The sequence below is a fragment of the Rhinatrema bivittatum genome, chromosome 2 (assembly GCF_901001135.1).
Source record: "Rhinatrema bivittatum chromosome 2, aRhiBiv1.1, whole genome shotgun sequence".
In the NCBI taxonomy this organism is placed as follows: Eukaryota; Metazoa; Chordata; class Amphibia; order Gymnophiona; family Rhinatrematidae; genus Rhinatrema; species Rhinatrema bivittatum.
Window position 1 is genome coordinate 641,309,072 of NC_042616.1, and position 18,060 is coordinate 641,327,131.

At 42.3% G+C, this 18,060-nt stretch overlaps 1 long non-coding RNA gene across 1 annotated transcript in view; it reads right to left on the reverse strand.

The window, feature by feature from the left end:
- Nucleotides 1–476: 476 nt before the first annotated feature.
- The window catches only part of LOC115085378, a 36,658-nt gene continuing 19,074 nt past the window's right edge, over nucleotides 477–18,060 (reverse strand). Inside the window, exon 3 of the long non-coding RNA XR_003854816.1 lies at nucleotides 477–607. This is a non-coding gene — a long non-coding RNA (uncharacterized LOC115085378). The remainder of the gene's footprint in view (nucleotides 608–18,060) is intronic.

Consider the following 18,060-nt stretch of genomic DNA (forward strand, 5'->3'; position numbering starts at 1 on the left):
ATTGCTTATAAAATAGATACTTGCGTAAATGTTGGCCCCATCCAGGAATGCCCCTGGCCTGTTCCTTTTTTACACGCACAAATTTACTTGTGGACTCTGATTTACGTGTGTATGTTGAGGTTTCTAAAATAGTATACGCTCGCATATATGCTATTTTACACACAACTACAAATTTTTCCCCATGCAGCTTTTAATAATTACATTTTTAAATTTCATTTATGCACGTAAAACCCACTGACACTTCAATGGTATATATTGTAGCAATTTTCAAAAGTCCACTTATATGCATAAAGTGCATTTACCTATGCAAAACCCAGTTTTAAGTATGTAAGACCTTTTGAAAACTTCCTCTATATGTACCTACACTGTACACAACAACTATATTACTGCATTCATACCTATCAATTATTTTCACACATCACTAAAACCATCAGAAAAAAAAAACACAGAAAAAAGATTTATACAAAAAAGTGAATTTCACTTTATTTGTTGTTGCAATTTGATGGAAGGGGTCGTCTGCAGGTGAACGGTCAGGTCTCTGGTGGCATTCCCTCGGGAGGCAGGAGAACTCCTTCTCCAGAATATTCTCTTTTCTATCCAGCTGACACTGGCACAAGAAAAGGAGCATATCATGGTGACACCGAAAACGAAAAGCAGCCATTCTAAAAAAAGCAAGCATCACAGACACAACAGTCCCCAGGAAGTGCAAAGCGAGAAAGGAGGCAGCACATTGGGAGAGCAATTGTCAGAGTGTTCTAGTTTCATTAAAACAAGCTAAAATCACCCTCCTCAGCCCAGCCAAAAGTTAAAGCAGGTTTCTCTAGCACAAGTACTTTTTAACTGAATTCTATGGATCCATTCGCAGGGGTTAGGTCAGAACAGGAAAATAGCACATGTATATGGCATTTTCAAAAATACAGGTTATGTTACAGCTCTCGGTTGTAAAATACATGAGTTTTTATTGTGCCTATTTTATGTTAATTTTCAAAAAGAAATGATCTTGGCATTTATTTATTTATTTATTGAGTTTTATATACCGTTGTTCAGTTATTGCCATCACAACGGTTTACAAAGTTTCAAGGTTTACAAAGTTTCGGTGTTTAACATTGTGTTCAAAAGGTTCATGCTATTGTTAACATAGTTAATGTGGGCGTTATAAACGTAGTTCAGATGTCAAATGGTAGTTTCTCTTTGGAAATTTGTATAAAGTGTACATGTTGAAATTGCCTACATATTTTTAACTATATAAGAATGGCAAAACTGGGTTGGAATAAGGGTCCATTTAGCCCAGCATTCTGTCTCTAACAGTAGCCCCAGAGTTGTTAGTAACACCCAACAGACCCCTTTATTATTATTTCTCTCTCCTGCTGGCTTGCTTGATTTCAGAATGCATTTCCTCATCTATTTCCACTATCTATCTGGAGGATGGTAGTATATTCCAACTATTAAACTTCTCCTATTCTCTTTTGAAATTTCTGTCCATGGAGATTCAAGCCTTTGGCCTGTAACCTTTATAACCTTACTTGATTGTGTGCCACTCCTGACATAGATGACAACCCCATCCCCGAGTCAGTCCCCTCATCACATATGTATGTCTTGTATCCTATTGCTGTATCCCATTGGTTGTCTTTCAACCACATTTTTGTGGTATCTATTATGTATATATTCTCACTCATCACCTTACACTCCAACTCACCAGTTTTATTATTCACCTTATACTTAGTTCACCTTTATTATTATTCAGGCTTCTCGTATTGGTAAAGAGATATTTTATACCCTACAAGAAGCCTGAATAATAAAATTGGCTATGCAGGAGGTACAGCTACCAAAGACCAGTGTTTCTCAAGTCAGTTTGGGAATAACCCCTAGTCCAAAGGTAGGCAACTCCGGTCCTCAAACACCACAAACAGGCCTGGTTTTCAGGATATCCAGAATAAATATGCATGAAATATATTTGCATGCACTGCCTCCACTTCAGCATGTCCCTGTTTTGGTGATTATACCCTTTCCTCCCTCTGTAATTTTTTCTTCAGGCAACCCAGAATAGGTTCTGAAAGCTGGTACTTTATTTAAATGCCTCTCATCCTCCAATTCAGGGAAACCTATTATTTCGAATGGATTCGTAACACCTGTAAGCACAAAAATTCTGCATCATGCCCTCTTGATTGACTATTGACTTTCCCCTCACAATTCAGTTTAAAAGCTGCACTATTTCATTTGATTTTCATGTCAGCAGCCTGGTTCCATCATGATTAAGGTGGAGGCTATCATGACAGAAGAGACTCCCCTTTTCCCAGAACGTTCCCTGCACCAGTGTTTCATTCACACTTTCAGACTCCAGAGCACTGTCTGTCCTTGTGGCCCTGCACATGGAAAAGGCAGCTTGTCAGAGAATGCTACCCTTGATGTTTTGGGTTTCAGTTTCCTTCTTTAGAGCCTAAATTTGTTTTCCAGGGCCTCTCTGTTGTTCTTGCTTATGTCATTGGTGCCCAACATGTACCATAACAATATTTTTCTGCCCAGCATTGTATAGAATTCTATCTAGGTGTCATGATAGATCTGGAGAGACCTTTGTTTTCAGCTTTTATTTTATTTTTCTTGAGAATTTCAATGCTATAACAAAAAAAAAAAAAAAGCCAGTGAAAAAATGATTTCCACTGATTCCTCTCCTGTTTGCTATATAACAAAATCTTTTCCACTGATTCCTCTCCTGTTTGCTATATAACAAAATCTTTTCCACTGATTTTTATAATATTGAAATTCCCAGGAAAAAAAAATAAAAACTGAAAACAAAAAGGTTCTATAGATCTGTTACCCACGTACCAGATACACAAGTCATCATGCAAGCTTCATAACTACCAGCCACCCAGGTATCGATGTTCATGATAAAAAAAAAAATCACCAAATGATCACTGCAATCTTAACCTTGCCCAACTCCTACAGGAGGTTAATCATTGGCACAAGAATGCATCACTTGCATAGCTAATCCTTGCTACTGTTTCATTTTCTGTAGTGCTAGACTGATGCTTTCCTACAACATGACCTTGGTCTTCAGTGGCTGCACTAGGACTACCAGAGGAGAGGTGTGACTGTTCTAAAATATTCCTGTAGACCTCATTGCTATTCCTTTCTATCTCCCTAAGGTCTGCTAGATCTGCATCTCTGGCCTCCAGGGATTCTACTCATTTGTTAAGTGTCAGAAAGTCTGTTGCACACATATGACTTCTCCCCAACTGGGAGATAGTCATACATGTTGCACATGATGTAAAAGACTGGATAGTCCCATCTTGCTGCTGGACTTTACTCTTCATAATAGTCACTTTTTTTAAGCCAAGTGATTTAGGGAGATTTCTTTGTATTTAATTAGTTTGACTTGTAAAAATTACCCACTTAAATTACTTCAATAAATCCTGACTAATGAAGTGCCCAACTTCTCCCCTGGGAGGCTATCTAAATAAGGACAAAACCCTCTGGGGTAGGTAGGATGCACGGCAGGATGGGTGAGCTCCTGAGGGAAGGAATGAAATTCCCAGCAAAATATATTTATAGGAGGATATGCACTTCCCCATAAAGTTACCTCTATTAGTCACAGGCAAATTCCCAGAAAAATATCCTTGACATTTAGTCACTATAAGAACATAACATAAGAAATTGCCATACTGGGTCAGACTAAGGGTCCATCAAGCCCAGGATTCTATTTCCAAAAGTGGCCAAATCACATGTACCTGGCAAGTACCCATACATCAAGTTACTACTGCTTATTAATTTCCATAACAGCAGGTTAAGGATTTAACCTCTAGGAACTTATCCAAACCTTTTTTAAACTCAGTAACACTAACTGCTGAAGCCACATCCTTTGGCAATGAATTCCAGAGTTTAACTATACACTGAGTGAAAAAGAATTTTCTTCAATTTGTTTTAAATGAGTTACCTGCTAACTTCATAGAATGCCCCCTTGTCCTTCTATTATCTGAGAGAGTAAATAACCGATTTACAATAACTTGTTCAAGCCCAGGCGAAGAGAGAATTTGAAATGAAATTGGCCATAGAGGCAAAAACTCATAATAAAAACTTTTTAAAATATATCCAAAGCAAGAAACCTGTGAGGGAGTCGGTTGGACTATTAGATGACAGAAGGGTTAAAGGGGCTCTTAGGGAAGATAAGGCCATTGCAGAAAGACTAAATGAATTCTTTGCCTCCATGTTTACTAATGCGGATGTTGGGGAGATACCAGTTCCGGAGATGGTTTTCAGGGGTGACGAGTCAGACGAACTGATCTAAATCACTGTGAACCTGGAAGATGTAGTAGGCCAGATTGACAAACTAAAGAGTAGCAAATCACCTGGACCGGATGGTATGCATCCTAGGGTTCTGAAGGAACTCAAAAATTAAATTTCTGATCTATTAGTTAAAATTTGTAACCTATCATTAAAATCATCCATTGTACCTGAAGACTGGAGGGTGGCCAATGTAACCCCAATATTTAAAAAAGGCTCCATGGGCGATCCAGGTAACTATAGACCAGTGAGCCTGACTTCAGTGCCAGGAAAAATAGTGGAAACTATTCTCAAGAACAAAATTGTAAAGCTTATAGAAAGACATGATTTAATAGAACATAGCCAACATGGATTTACCCAAGGGAAGTCTTGCCTAACAAATCTGCTTCATTTTTTTGAAGGGGTTAATAAACATGTGGATAAAGGTGAACCAGTAGATGTAGTGTATTTGGATTTTCAGAAGGCGTTTGACAAAGTCCCTCATGAGAGGCTTCTATGAAAACTAAAAGGTCATGGGATAGGAGGCGATGTCCTTTCATGGATTACAAGCTGGTTAAAAGACAGGAAACAGAGAGTAGGATTAAATGGTCAGTTTTCTCAGTGGAAAAGGGTAAACAGTGGAGTGCCTCAGGGATCTGTACTTGGACCGGTGCTTTTCAATATATATATAAATGATCTGGAAAGGAATACGACGAGTGAGGTTATCAAATTTGCAGATGATACAAAATTATTCAGAGTAGTTAAATCACAAGCAGACTATGATACATTGCAGGAGGACCTTGCAAGACTTTCTGGATGGTTAGACTCCTAGGCTGTGTCTTCTCTCTTTTTTTTTTTTTCTTTCGTCAGATCTTCTGCCTACCCTTTGCTGGAGGCAAAGGACTACTGAAGCCTCAGACGACAGGACCACATTCTATAGAGAGGCATCTTGAAGGCAAAAAGATTGGTCCCCTGCCTCCCTCTGTTGGTAGGAGGAAATCCCCATTGGTCTGGACTGGTCTTGCAGGATGTGAAGGAACTGGGTTTAGCAGTTTGCCCCAGATTCCGTGTGGTTTTTGTCCAGTATACTGGATTTCCTGAAGCTGTCGTGTATGCTGCTGATTAGCAAAAGCTAAGAAATGCCACTTTGAAAAGATGTGGGAGAGTATGTTACTGCTGATTTTAAGGGCTTGAGGCACAGTGAGAACACGAGAGTAAACTCTGTGATAAGCAAGGCCTGTGAGGATCCTGCAGCAAGGGTTAGAAAATTCTACAGAACAGTTCTGTAGATTCTGCAGCACATTACATAAATGTGCATATGCTTTACTTTCCTCAGTATGCTCAAGATATCCAGTTTTACTTAATATTTAAAAAAATATTATTTAAAGCCAACCTGTTAGCCCATGACATTTAATTCTTGTTTAGTTTACATCAACTGGAAAAAAACAGTTTATACAAACTATGAATGCAAGTTAAAAGACAGGAAACAGAGAATAGGATTAAATGGTCAATTTTCTCAGTGGAAAAGGGTAAACAGCAGAGTGCCTCAGGGATCTGTACTTGGACCGGTGCTGTTCAATATATGTATAAATGATCTGGAAAGGAATACGACGAGTGAGGTTATCAAATTTGCAGATGATACAAAATTATTCAGAGTAGTTAAATCACAAGCAGATTGTGATACATTACAGGAGGTCCTTGCAAGACTGGAAGATTGGGCATCGAAATGGCAGATGAAATTTAATGTGGACAAGTGCAAGGTGTTGCATATAGGGAAAAATAACCGTTGCTGTAGTTACACGATGTTAGGTTCCATATTAGGAGCTACCACCCAGGAAAAAGATCTAGGCATCATAGTGGATAATACTTTAAAATCGTCAGCTCAGTGTGCTGCAGCAGTCAAAAAAGCAAATAGAATGTTAGGAATTATTAGGAAGGGAATGGTTAATAGAACGGAAAATGTCATAATGCCTCTATATCGCTCCATGGTGAGACCACACCTTGAATACTGTGTACAATTCTGGTCGCCACATCTCAAAAAAAATATAGTTGCGATGGAGAAGGTACAGAAAAGGGCAACCAAAATGATAAAGGGGATGGAACAGCTCCCCTATGAGGAAAGGTCCGCTGAAGTGAGGAGCAAAACAAGCTGAAGGTAGCTTGAGTCTTAGATGTTTTGTAGACAGCCAGACTTTGTCACCAGGCTGGAATTCTTGAGCCTTGATGTGATGAATATCATAGCTTTTCTTTGCTCTTTGTCCTGCTTTATGAAGCATCTATTTAGTTTTAGTCCAAAGTTGTTGAATATTTTTGGCAATAGATTGAGCTTCTGGAGATGACACTGAAAGTGGAAGTGGTAAAGGAGGTGATGGTAGTCGTCCATAGACCACTTCAAATGGTGTTGATCCAGTGGATGTTCCTGGATGAGAGTTGATGGCGAATTCAGCCCAGGGTAACAGCTCAGTCCAATCATTTTGATGTGTGCCAGCATAGGCACGAATGAACTGTTTGAGGGTCTTATTCATTCTCTCCGTTTGCCCGTTGACTGCGGATGGTATGATGAGGTGAAGTCCAGAGAGATATCAAACTTCTTGCACAATGTCTTCCAGAACTTGGCTGTGAATTGAGTTCCTCTGTCAGAGACGATGTACTTAGGCATACCATGTAGGCGAAAGATGTGAGCTATGAAAAGTTTTGCAAGCTCTATGGCTGAGGGCAAGCCAGGAAGGTCCATGAAGTGAGCCATCTTCAAGAAATGATCCACTGTTACCCAGATGGTGTTATTTCATCCCAAAAGTTATAAATCTACCACAAAGTCTGTAGCAATGTGAGTCCAGGGCTCATCTGGCACTGGCAGTGGTTGGAGAAGGCCCCAAGGATGTCCAGGCGGCGGTTTCTGTCTGGCACAATTGGAACAAGAAACAACGTAGGAGAATGTGTCTTCCTTCATGGTGGGCCACCAGTAGTACTTCAGTAATTTTTCCAGGGTTCTGCATTGACCAGGGTGTCCAGCCAGTTTAGAGTCGTGAGCCCATGCTAGTAGCTTTTTCCTTTGATTCTTGGGTACAATGGTCTTACCCGCAGGTACAGGGTGAGTAGCTGACAAGATAACTCTAGTCGGGTCAATGATATGTTGTGTCCTCAGAAAGGAATGAGCAAGATAAGAACGTCAGAGCAGATGCCCTATCTCCAGGGCGGTATTTCAGCACAGTCAAACCTGTTAAAGAACAGGGACCATCTCGCCTGCCTATGGTTTAGGCATTGAGCGTGGCAGAGGTACTCCAGATTCTTGTGACCCGTGAATACTGTGATCTGATGTTGTGCACCTTCAAGCCAGGGTGGCCCACCCTTCAAACGCCATCTTTATTGCCAGTAATTCTTTATCCCCTATGCCGTAGTTCTTCTCCGCTGGCGAGAAGTGATGGGAGAAAAAAAAGAGCATGGGTATAAAGTCTTGGAGTCACTGGATTGGCTTAACACAGCCCCTATGCCAACATCAGAGGCATCAACCTCTATGGTGAAGGGCCACTTCGGATCCGGGTGTCGGAGGCATGGCTTGCTTGAAAAGGCATCTTTCAATTTCTGGAATGCTGTTACTGCCTCCATAGACCAATTGGCAACGTTGGCACCTTTCTTGGTCATAGCTGTCAGCGGGACAGTTAGTGAGGAGTAGTTAAGAACATAAGAAATTGCCATGCTGGGTCAGACCAAGGGTCCATCAAGCCCAGCATCCTGTTTCCAACAGAGGCCAAACCAGGCCACAAGAACCTGGCAATTACCCAAACACTAAGAAGATCCCATGCCACTGATGCAATTAATAGCAGTGGTTATTCCCTAAGTAAAATTTAATTAATAGCCGTTAATGGACTTCACCAAGAACTTATCCAAACCTTTTTTTAACCCAGCTACACTAACTGCACTAACCACATCCTCTGGCAACAAATTCCAGAGCTTTATTGTGCATTGAGTGAAAAAGAATTTTCTCCGATTAGTCTTAAATGTGCTACTTGCTAATTTCATGGAATGCCCCCTAGTCCTTCCATTATTCGAAAGTGTAAATAACCGATTCACATCTACTCGTTCAAGACCTCTCATGATTTTAAACACCTCTATCATATCCCCCCTCAGCCGTCTCTTCTCCAAGCTGAACAGCCCTAACCTCTTCAGCCTTTCCTCATAGGGGAGCTGTTCCATCCCCTTTGTCATTTTGGTTGCCCTTCTCTGTACCTTCTCCATCGCAACTATATCTTTTTTGAGATGCGGCGACCAGAATTGTACACAGTATTCCAGGTGCGGTCTCACCATGGAGCGATATAGAGGCATTATGACATTTTCCGTTTTATTAACCATTCCCTTCCTAATAATTCCTAGCATTCTGTTTGCTTTATTGACTGCTGCAGCACACTGAGCTGACGATTTTAAAGTATTATCCACTATGATGCCTAGATCTTTTTCCTGGGTGGTAGCTCCTAAAATGGAACCTAACATCGTGTAACTACAGCAAGGGTTATTTTCCCTATATGCAACACCTTGCACTTGTCCACATTAAATTTCATCTGCCATCTGGATGCCCAATCTTCCAGTCTTGCAAGGACCTCCTGTAATGTATCACAATCTGCTTGTGATGTAACTACTCTGAATAATTTTGTATCATCCGCAAATTTGATAACCTCACTCGTCGTATTCCTTTCCAGATCATTTATACATATATTGAACAGCACCGGTCCAAGTACAGATCCCTGAGGCACTCTGCTGTTTACCCTTTTCCACTGAGAAAATTGACCATTTAATCCTATTCTCTGTTTCTTGTCTTTTAACTTGCATTCATAGTTTGTATAAACTGTTTTTTCCCAGTTGATGTAAACTAAACAAGAATTAAATGTCATGGGCTAACAGGTTGGCTTTAAATAATATTTTTTTAAATATTAAGTAAAACTGGATATTTTGAGCATACTGAGGAAAGTAAAGCATATGCACATTTATGTAATGTGCTGCAGAATCTACAGAACTGTTCTGTAGAATTTTCTAACCCTTGCTGCAGGATCCTCACAGGCCTTGCTTATCACAGAGTTTACTCTCGTGTTCTCACTGTGCCTCAAGCCCTTAAAATCAGCAGTAACATACTCTCCCACATCTTTTCAAAGTGGCATTTCTTAGCTTTTGCTAATCAGCAGCATACATGACAGCTTCAGGAAATCCAGTATACTGGACAAAAACCACACGGAATCTGGGGCAAACTGCTAAACCCAGTTCCTTCACATCCTGCAAGACCAGTCCAGACCAATGGGGATTTCCTCCTACCAACAGAGGGAGGCAGGGGACCAATCTTTTTGCCTTCAAGATGCCTCTCTATAGAATGTGGTCCTGTCGTCGGAGGCTTCAGTAGTCCTTTGCCTCCAGCAAAGGGTAGGCAGAAGATCTGACGAAAGAAAAAAAAAAAAAGAGAGAAGACACAGCCTAGGAGTCTAACCATCCAGAAAGTAGGTAGTGTTCCTCCCTGAAAGGCCAGGGCCAAGTCGGGGTTCGTATTTAGGGACAGCCGGCAGTGTCTGCTCTTCCCTGCCCCCAGGGCAATCCAAGTGTTGGCCTTGGGATTTTCCAGCACGTGGAGTAGCCATGACGGAGGATTTGGCCCAGATTTTCCCTCCCCGGAGACCAGGTTTGGAGAAGGGGAGGAAGTGCGGGCGGTGCGGCACACACCTAGTATTCAGGTTCTTTTTTCAAAACCTGCAACAGGGAAAAGAAGCAGCGAAGTCCCCAAGAGGAAGGGAAGCATTCTCGTCATAGTCCCGGGTCCCAGCCCCTCTCACTACTGCCGCACAAAGGCTTCTGGGGGTATCAGACCTGCATAGGCCGTCCTCGATATGGGAACCAAGGCAGGAAGAGCAAAGGTCACCGGAGTGGGAAGGTTCCAGGAGCTCAAAAGTTTCAGCATACTTCATAAAGAAGATACACAATTCTTATTTGGAATTAAAGAGTAGCAGAGTCATCTGCCCCAGGCCCCAGGGTCATGAGACAAAGGCCCTGCAGGAAAAGAACACAATAGGAACCAGAAGGAGGAATGTCTCCTCAGTGCCATGAACCCATCCCTTTAAGGGAAGAAATCTTTTCCACTGGGAAATTGGACGAGGAGGAGCTGGAAGACAGTGAACAGCATTTGCAGACAGATGACTCAGCGATTAGGCTATTCAGACAGCAAGAAATGAGTGCTCTCATTTCTAAAGTCTCTTAAGGAGTTGCAGTTGGAGGAGAGGCAGCTAAAAGAGGATAGACCCAAGGATAACCCAATTCGTACAGGGATTAAGAAGCCAGCCAAAGCATTTGTGCTGCACTTGGCCATTCAAGATATGATGGCAGCAGAGTGGGACATTCCGGAGCTGGCTCTAAAGAATTTCAAAATCATGGAAGGCCTGTATCCTCTGCAAGAAAGGGAGAAATTCTTTAAGACACCTCAGGTGGATGCTGCAGTAACAGCATTTCTTGATGAAAGTTCTGTAATAGTTAGTAAATCCCAGAAAATGTCTAAGAGCTTTGAGACCTGTGGGTTGTGTCCATTTCTGAATGCTCTTCAGCTTTTGTGGGTCCATCTGAAAGCCTTGATTGGAAACAATGTACCCTGAGAAAGCCACTGATTCCTTGTGGAACTCACATTTTGACAACTTGGCATATAAGCAGCTCTCGCGGAGTCTCTGCAACACCCTTTTGACATCTTCCAGATGAGTATTCATGTCTTGGGAAAAGATCAAGATGTCATCCAAGTACACAATGACACATTTATAGAGTAGATCATGCAGGATGTCATTCATCATGTTTTGGAAGACAGCCGGGGCATTGCACAGGCCGAAGGACATCACTAGATACTTAAAGTTCCCATCCTGGGTATTGAAGGCTGTCTTCCATTCATTGCCAGAGTGAATGCGAACTAGGTTGTAGGCTCCCTTGAGATCAAGCTTGGAGAATATCTTGGCTCCCTGTAGTCTGTCAAATAGCTCCAAGATGAGATCTCATTTAGACCTCTGTAGTCAATGCATGGACGCAATGTTCCATCCTTCTTCCCCACAAAGAAGAAGCCTGCGCCGGCAGGAGACTTGGCGGGTCATATGAAACCTTTCTGAAGATTTTCCTGTATGTATTCAGACATAGCCTTGTTTTCTACCATAGAGAGAGGGTAAACTCTTCCTTTGGGTGGTTCAGTGTTAGGCTTCAAATTGATGGCGCAGTTGTAGGATCTGTGTGGAGGAAGTATGTCTGCAGCTTCTTTGGAAAACACATCTTGAAAAGATGCATACTGAGGCGGCAACCCAGGCATCAATGGGGTAGTTGGCATGCAGGGTATAGGAGAGACCTCCATCAGACATTTATCCTGGCATTCTGGACCTCAACGTGAAAGCTTCAGAGTGGCCCAATTGAATTGAGGCATATGCTGTTGCAGGCACGGTAGCCCCAGTACTATAGGGTGCATGGCCTTCTCTAGTACAAAGAAGGAGAAGATCACCGGTCCGTAAACTCACTGGTTCGGTGAGCTGGGTTACTATGCCTGGTAAAGGCTCCGCATGAATTGAAGATAGGAGTAGTGGAGTCGTCTGCAAGTGCTCCAGTAATTGTTTCAAAATAAAGTTGCCTCCTGCCCCTGAATCCACTAGGGCAAGAGTCTGGTGTTCTAAAGGTCCGCAGATTAAGGATACAGGAAGAGAGAGTGGAGAAGAGGGTGCAGTTAAACCTAAGAAGAGTCCTCCCACAGGACAGGTCTGCCAGTTTCCCGGACATATAGGGCATGTTTGTACAGTGTGGCCAACTTGTCCACAATACATGCATAGTCCCAACCTCTTCCATGTTCTTCTCTCTTTTGACGTCAGGTGACTGTGGCCTAATTGCATTGGTTCTTCTTCGCCAGCAACTGGACCTGAGGGAACAGGCCTGGGAGTAGACTTAATTCGAGTCTCACCCTGAAGGACTCTATTGGGCGGCTTGGCATCTTGTACCTTGTCATGAAGCCGGCGATCAATCCTGGTTGCCAACTTCATGAGTTCAGCCAAGGTCTCAGGCATCTCATGAGCTGCCAGCTTGTCTTTCAAATGAGAATTCAGTCCTTCGAAAAAGAAGGTTGTCAGGCATTTAGGGTCCCAATGTAATTCAGACGTCAGTGTCTTGAATTCAATGGCGGAGTCTGATAAAGGTTTATTACCTTGCTTCAATTCAACCAATGAAGATCCTGCAATGGTGTGCCAGGCAGGGTCATCAAAAACTGATCTGAACAGTTCAAGGAACCCTGCAAGGTCATGTAGGATAGGATCTTCGCGCTTCCACAGTGAAGAGGCCCAAGCTCTTCCATCCATATAAGACAAGATGTAGGTGGTCTTGGCATATGCTGTAGGGAAATGATCAGGTTGCAGAGAAAAGTGCATGCAACATTGGTTGATAAACCCTCTACATCTTGACACTTCCCCTGAGAAGCGTGTTGGAGCAGATAGAGGTACAATTATCTTGACTGTCACTTCAGGTGGTGTAACTTCTTTACCAGTGGTGGTTGATGAATTTATCTGTGCGTGCAGCTGATTAAATGCAGCAGTCAAACTCTCCAGTGCATTCTGTTGTTCAGAGATTTGCTGGGCCAAGCCTGGAATGGCCTGCAATGCGGTGAGCCGAGTTGAATCCATGGAGTTAGCAATCTGTTATGGTTTTGAGGTGTTTGAATGGATTCTTGGGTACTGTGGATGATGACCACGCCCACGGGGAAGAGCCCCGTGGGGAGCCACAGAACTTGGCTAGACTCAGGACACACAAACACTGAATTGTCTTTTATTATACAGTAGATGTAAGACACCAGAGGTGGCAGTAGTGAGCAGGTCCTGAAGTAGAGGGGACCCGTCTCACCAAGGTGATATAGGGAGGTTCCGGTGTAGGTTCCCCAGCATGGCAAAGCTGTAGATGAGACAGACTGAGAATTAGATTACCCACTAGATGGTAGCTGTAATGTTGAAGGTTTCCACCAGGCACAAGTAGATGGTTCCAGGCACCAAGGCAGGGAGAGCAGATCCTTGAGGAGCGAGTACCTGATCACAGTAAGTCACCTGAAAGAAAAGGAAGGGCCCCTGAGGAGCGGGTACTCAGGTTAGAGTTACCCCAAAGGGCAGAGAGAGAGAGCTTCCAGCGGCAGCACAGAAGTGGCAGAGCAGCGTAGATCGGATGAATCCAATCCTTGCTAACTCAACGAGCTAGCAAACAAGTGAAGGCTAAATACCTGGATATTGTGACATCACTCGAGGGGGATGCCCCTGAGGTTCATGCCATAGCTGGAATAAAGACGTGGTAGCACGTGCGCGCGCACCCTAGGAGGCCCTTGGGAGGAACATAGCGGAAGGCAACGCCATAGCTGTTCCGGGGACGCCGGAGAGAGCGGCTTGCAGACGTGGCAGTGGCCAGCTTCCCAAGGCTAGCAGGGAGAGCAGAGAAAAAGGTGAGGCACAAGGGTCAAAGCCATCTGAGACCGACGGACGCAACAGCTACTATGTCCCTGAAGCTCTCATCTATATACCTCTCTGTCTGTCTCAGCTCCTCCAGGTCTGCCACTCTAGCCTCTAGAGATCAAACTCATTCTCTGAGAGACAGAAGCTCTTTGCATCGCATGCGCATGTACAACTTCTCACTGGCGGGTAAAAAAAATCATACATGTGACACTCAATGCAAAAGACTGGGTGTCCCCCTCTTGCTGCTGGACTGCTGCCTTCATCTTAAAATTTGTTCAGTTCCTAGTTAAGTTTTAGGTTGCTATGGGTGTAGGATTCCGTACAATTAGGGTCCTTTAAATATATCAGTGTATTTACTATATATCTGGTGGTAACCAACAAGGGAATGATCAAACTTTGGATAAAGTATAGGGAATTTCTGAGTTTAAGTTTAAAAGAAGCTTACTGGGCAGATTGGATGGACCATTTGGTCTTTTTCTGTTGTCATTGCTATGTTACTATTCTTTGAATGCTTGAGATCCTGGGGAAATCTCCAGCTCTCTACTCTCCAGTTGCCCTCCTTCTCCTCAGCTCCTAACCCAATAAATCACCGAGCATGCTCCAAGGGCTTTTATACTCCACTGAAGACTTTCCCACCAAAATGTAGCAAGAATTCCGACTATCAAAATGCTCTCCTATTGCTGCCCATTGCTAGAAAAAGTATAATGGATAAATATTTAGTCACTGGCAAAGCCCTGAAACACGTCTGAAAAGGAATAATGTATCTTATACATATTTTAATGGAGCAGATAATAAATTCTGTTTCAAGGACAAAAGCCAGGTTAAAATCCCACATTGTGCACAAATTATACACTCATACTCTATTCACCACAGTTCAGGCTCCCAGTAAGTCATTATTCAAATTCAGGATAGCATATTTGACCCTTAGTTGGGTAGGTAAGTTCTAATCCCTGCCTGGGTTACTGAGTTCTTGGTTAGTCATGGCTGAACTAACAGTGTAGTGGACCAGCTGAGGCATAACCTTCAGTGAGGACTGACTAGACCCTCTGGGGTGGAATGGCTCCTTTTTTTGGCACAGACTTAGACCTACATGTAGGGGGAAACCACCGGACATTTTTATGGACCCAGAGGTCCAGTCCCAGGAGAACAATTCAGACTGAGAACAATGTTAGTAATTCCAAGTATATCTGTTTTTATTTATAGGAATATAACTATTTACAAAGTCTACATGTAATTCACAGTAAAGTCAATACATCCAATTGTAAATAAGCAATAGCAGCTGCAAGATGTCTTTCTCAAACTTATCTGTAGAGGAAAATATACCAATGAGGAAAACCAAACTCTCAGCAACAGTTAAGGGATTTCAAGGGCTGAAGTCCCAATCACCCTGAGCACAAGCACAATCTTTTTTTTTTCTCCTCAACTCAATTCACCTCTTCACTCGGTTCTTTATATAGAGTATCTAGTGAAAGTTCTCAGAAAAAAATAAAACAAAACAGGAAAACCTCTCAGATGATGGCATGAATAAGTCTCCTAGTGATTGTTGCAGCATGCCGCAAACACGGGAACAGGAAATTAGACTGAAACTCTCCATACTGGAAAATCAGGAGTACAGCAAAATGGGTTCCGACTCTTTGATTACCTGCTGCATTATTCATCACAGCAAAAATATGTCAAAGAAGCAAACAGAATGTTAGGAATGATCTGAAAGGAATAGAAAATAAAACGCTAAATATCATATTGTCTCTGTATCGTGCCATAGTGCAACTGCACTTTGAGTATTATGTGCAGTTCTTGTTGCCTCATCTCAAGAGAACAAAACTAGAAAAGATGCAAAGGAGGGCATCAAAAATGATAAAGGGGGTGGAACATCTTTCCTAAGATGAGAGGCTAAGTAGGCTAAAGCTCTTCAGCTTGGAAAAGAGATGTTTTAAGGGGACAGGATAGAAGAATAAAATCTTCTATGGGATAGAATGGGTACATAAAGGACGGCTATTTACCCTTGCAAATAATACTAAAACAAGGAGACCCTCCATGAAATTAACAATCAGCAGATTATAAAGTTCTTTTTCACTCGGTGCATTATCAAGCTGTGGAATATGTTTCCAGAGGATGTAATCAAGGAGACTAGAACAGCAGGGTTTAAAAAGATTTGGACAAGTTCCTGAAGGAAGAGTCTATAACTCATTATTAGCCAGATAAATTAAAGATAGCTATTGCTATCCCTGAGAGTGAGCAAGAGAAATTAGACTGCTTTAAGGGATCTGCCAGGTACCTGTGGCCTAGACTGGCCGCACGGCTATTTTAATTTTCTTGTGTCACAACCCCTAGACGTCTCCCACATGCTTATATGTCAGGAGTCTCTAGGCTTAAAAACAGGGTTTAAAGGCAGATAGCTCCTAGCAAAAATAAAAATAAAAAAAGGTTCCAGAATGATTAAGAGCTCATAGAACATTAGTGCTACTCATAAGAACATAAGAAATTGCCATGCTGGATCAGACCAAGGGTCCATCAAGCCCAGCATCCTGTTTCCAACAGAGGCCAAACCAGGCCACAAGAACCTGGCAATTACCCAAACACCTAGAAGATCCCATGCTACTGATGCAATTAATAGCAGTGGCTATTCCCTAAGTAAACTTGATTAATAGCAGTTAATGGACTTCTCTTCCAAGAACTTATCCAAACCTTTTTTGAACCCAGCTACACTAACTGCACTAACCACATCCTCTGGCAACAAATTCCAGAGCTTTATTATGCGTTGAGTGAAAAAGAATTTTCTGCGACTAATCTTAAATGTGCTACTTGCTAACTTCATGGAATGCCCCCTAGTCCTTCTATTATTCGAAAGTGTAAATAACCGATTCACATCTACTCGTTCAAGACCTCTCATGATCTTAAAGACCTCTATCATATCCCCCTCAGCCGTCTTTTCTCCAAGCTGAAAAGCCCTAACCTCTTCAGCCTTTCCTCATAGGGGAGCTGTTCCATCCCCTTTATCATTTTGGTTGCCCTTCTCTGTACCTTCTCCATTGCAACTATATCTTTTTTGAGATACAGCGACCAGAATTGTACACAGTATTCAAGGTGTGGTCTCACCATGGAGCGATACAGAGGCATTATAACATTTTCCGTTTTATTAACCATTCCCTTCCTAATAATTCCTAACATTCTATTTGCTTTTTTGACTGCTGCAGCACACTGAGCCGACGATTTCAATGTATTATCTACTATGACGCCTAGATCTCTTTCTTGGGTGGTAGCTCCTAGTATGGAACCTAACATCGTGTAACTACAGCAAGGGTTATTTTTCCCTATATGCAAAACCTTGCACTTGTCCACATTAAATTTCATCTGCCATTTGGATGCCCAGTCTTCCAGACTTGCAAGGTCCTCCTGTAATGTATCACAGTCTGCTTGTGATTTAACTACTCTGAATAATTTTGTATCATCCGTAAATTTGATAACGTCACTCGTCGTATTCCTTTCCAGATCATTTATATATATATTGAAAAGCACCGGTCCAAGTACAGATCCCTGAGGCACTCCACTGTTTACCCTTTTCCACTGAGAAAATTGACCATTTAGTCCTACTCTCTGTTTCCTGTCTTTTAACCAGTTTGTAATCCACGAAAGGACATCGCCTCCTATCCCATGACTTTTTAGTTTTCACAGAAGCCTCTCATGAGGGACTTTGTCAAACGCCTTCTGAAAATCCAAATACACTACATCTACCGGTTCACCTTTATCCACATGTTTATTAACCTCTTCAAAAATATGAAGCAGGTTTGTTAGGCAAGACTTCCCTTGGGTAAATCCGTGTTGACTGTGTTCCATTAAATCATGTCTTTCTATATGCTCTACAATTTTGATCTTGAGGATAGTTTCCACTATTTTTCCCGGCACTGAAGTTAGGCTCACTGGTCTATAGTTACCCGGATCGCCCCAAGAGCCTTTTTAAAATATTGGGGTTACATTGGCCACCCTCCAGTCTTCAGGTACAATGGATGATTTTAATGATAGGTTACAAATTTTAACTAATAGGTCAGAAATTTCATTTGTGAGTTCCTTTAGTACCCTAGGATGCATACCATCTGGTCCAGGTGACTTGCTACTCTTTAGTTTGTCAATCTGACCTACTACATCTTCCAGGTTGACAGTGATTTCGTTCAGTTCATCTGACTCATCACCCCTGAAAACCATCTCCGGAACTGGTATCTCCCCAACATCCTCATTAGTAAACACGGAAGCAAAGAATTCATTTAGTCTTTCTGCAATGGCAGTATCTTCCCTAAGAGCCCAGCTCTTAGGGAAGATACTGCCATTGCAGATACTCCCA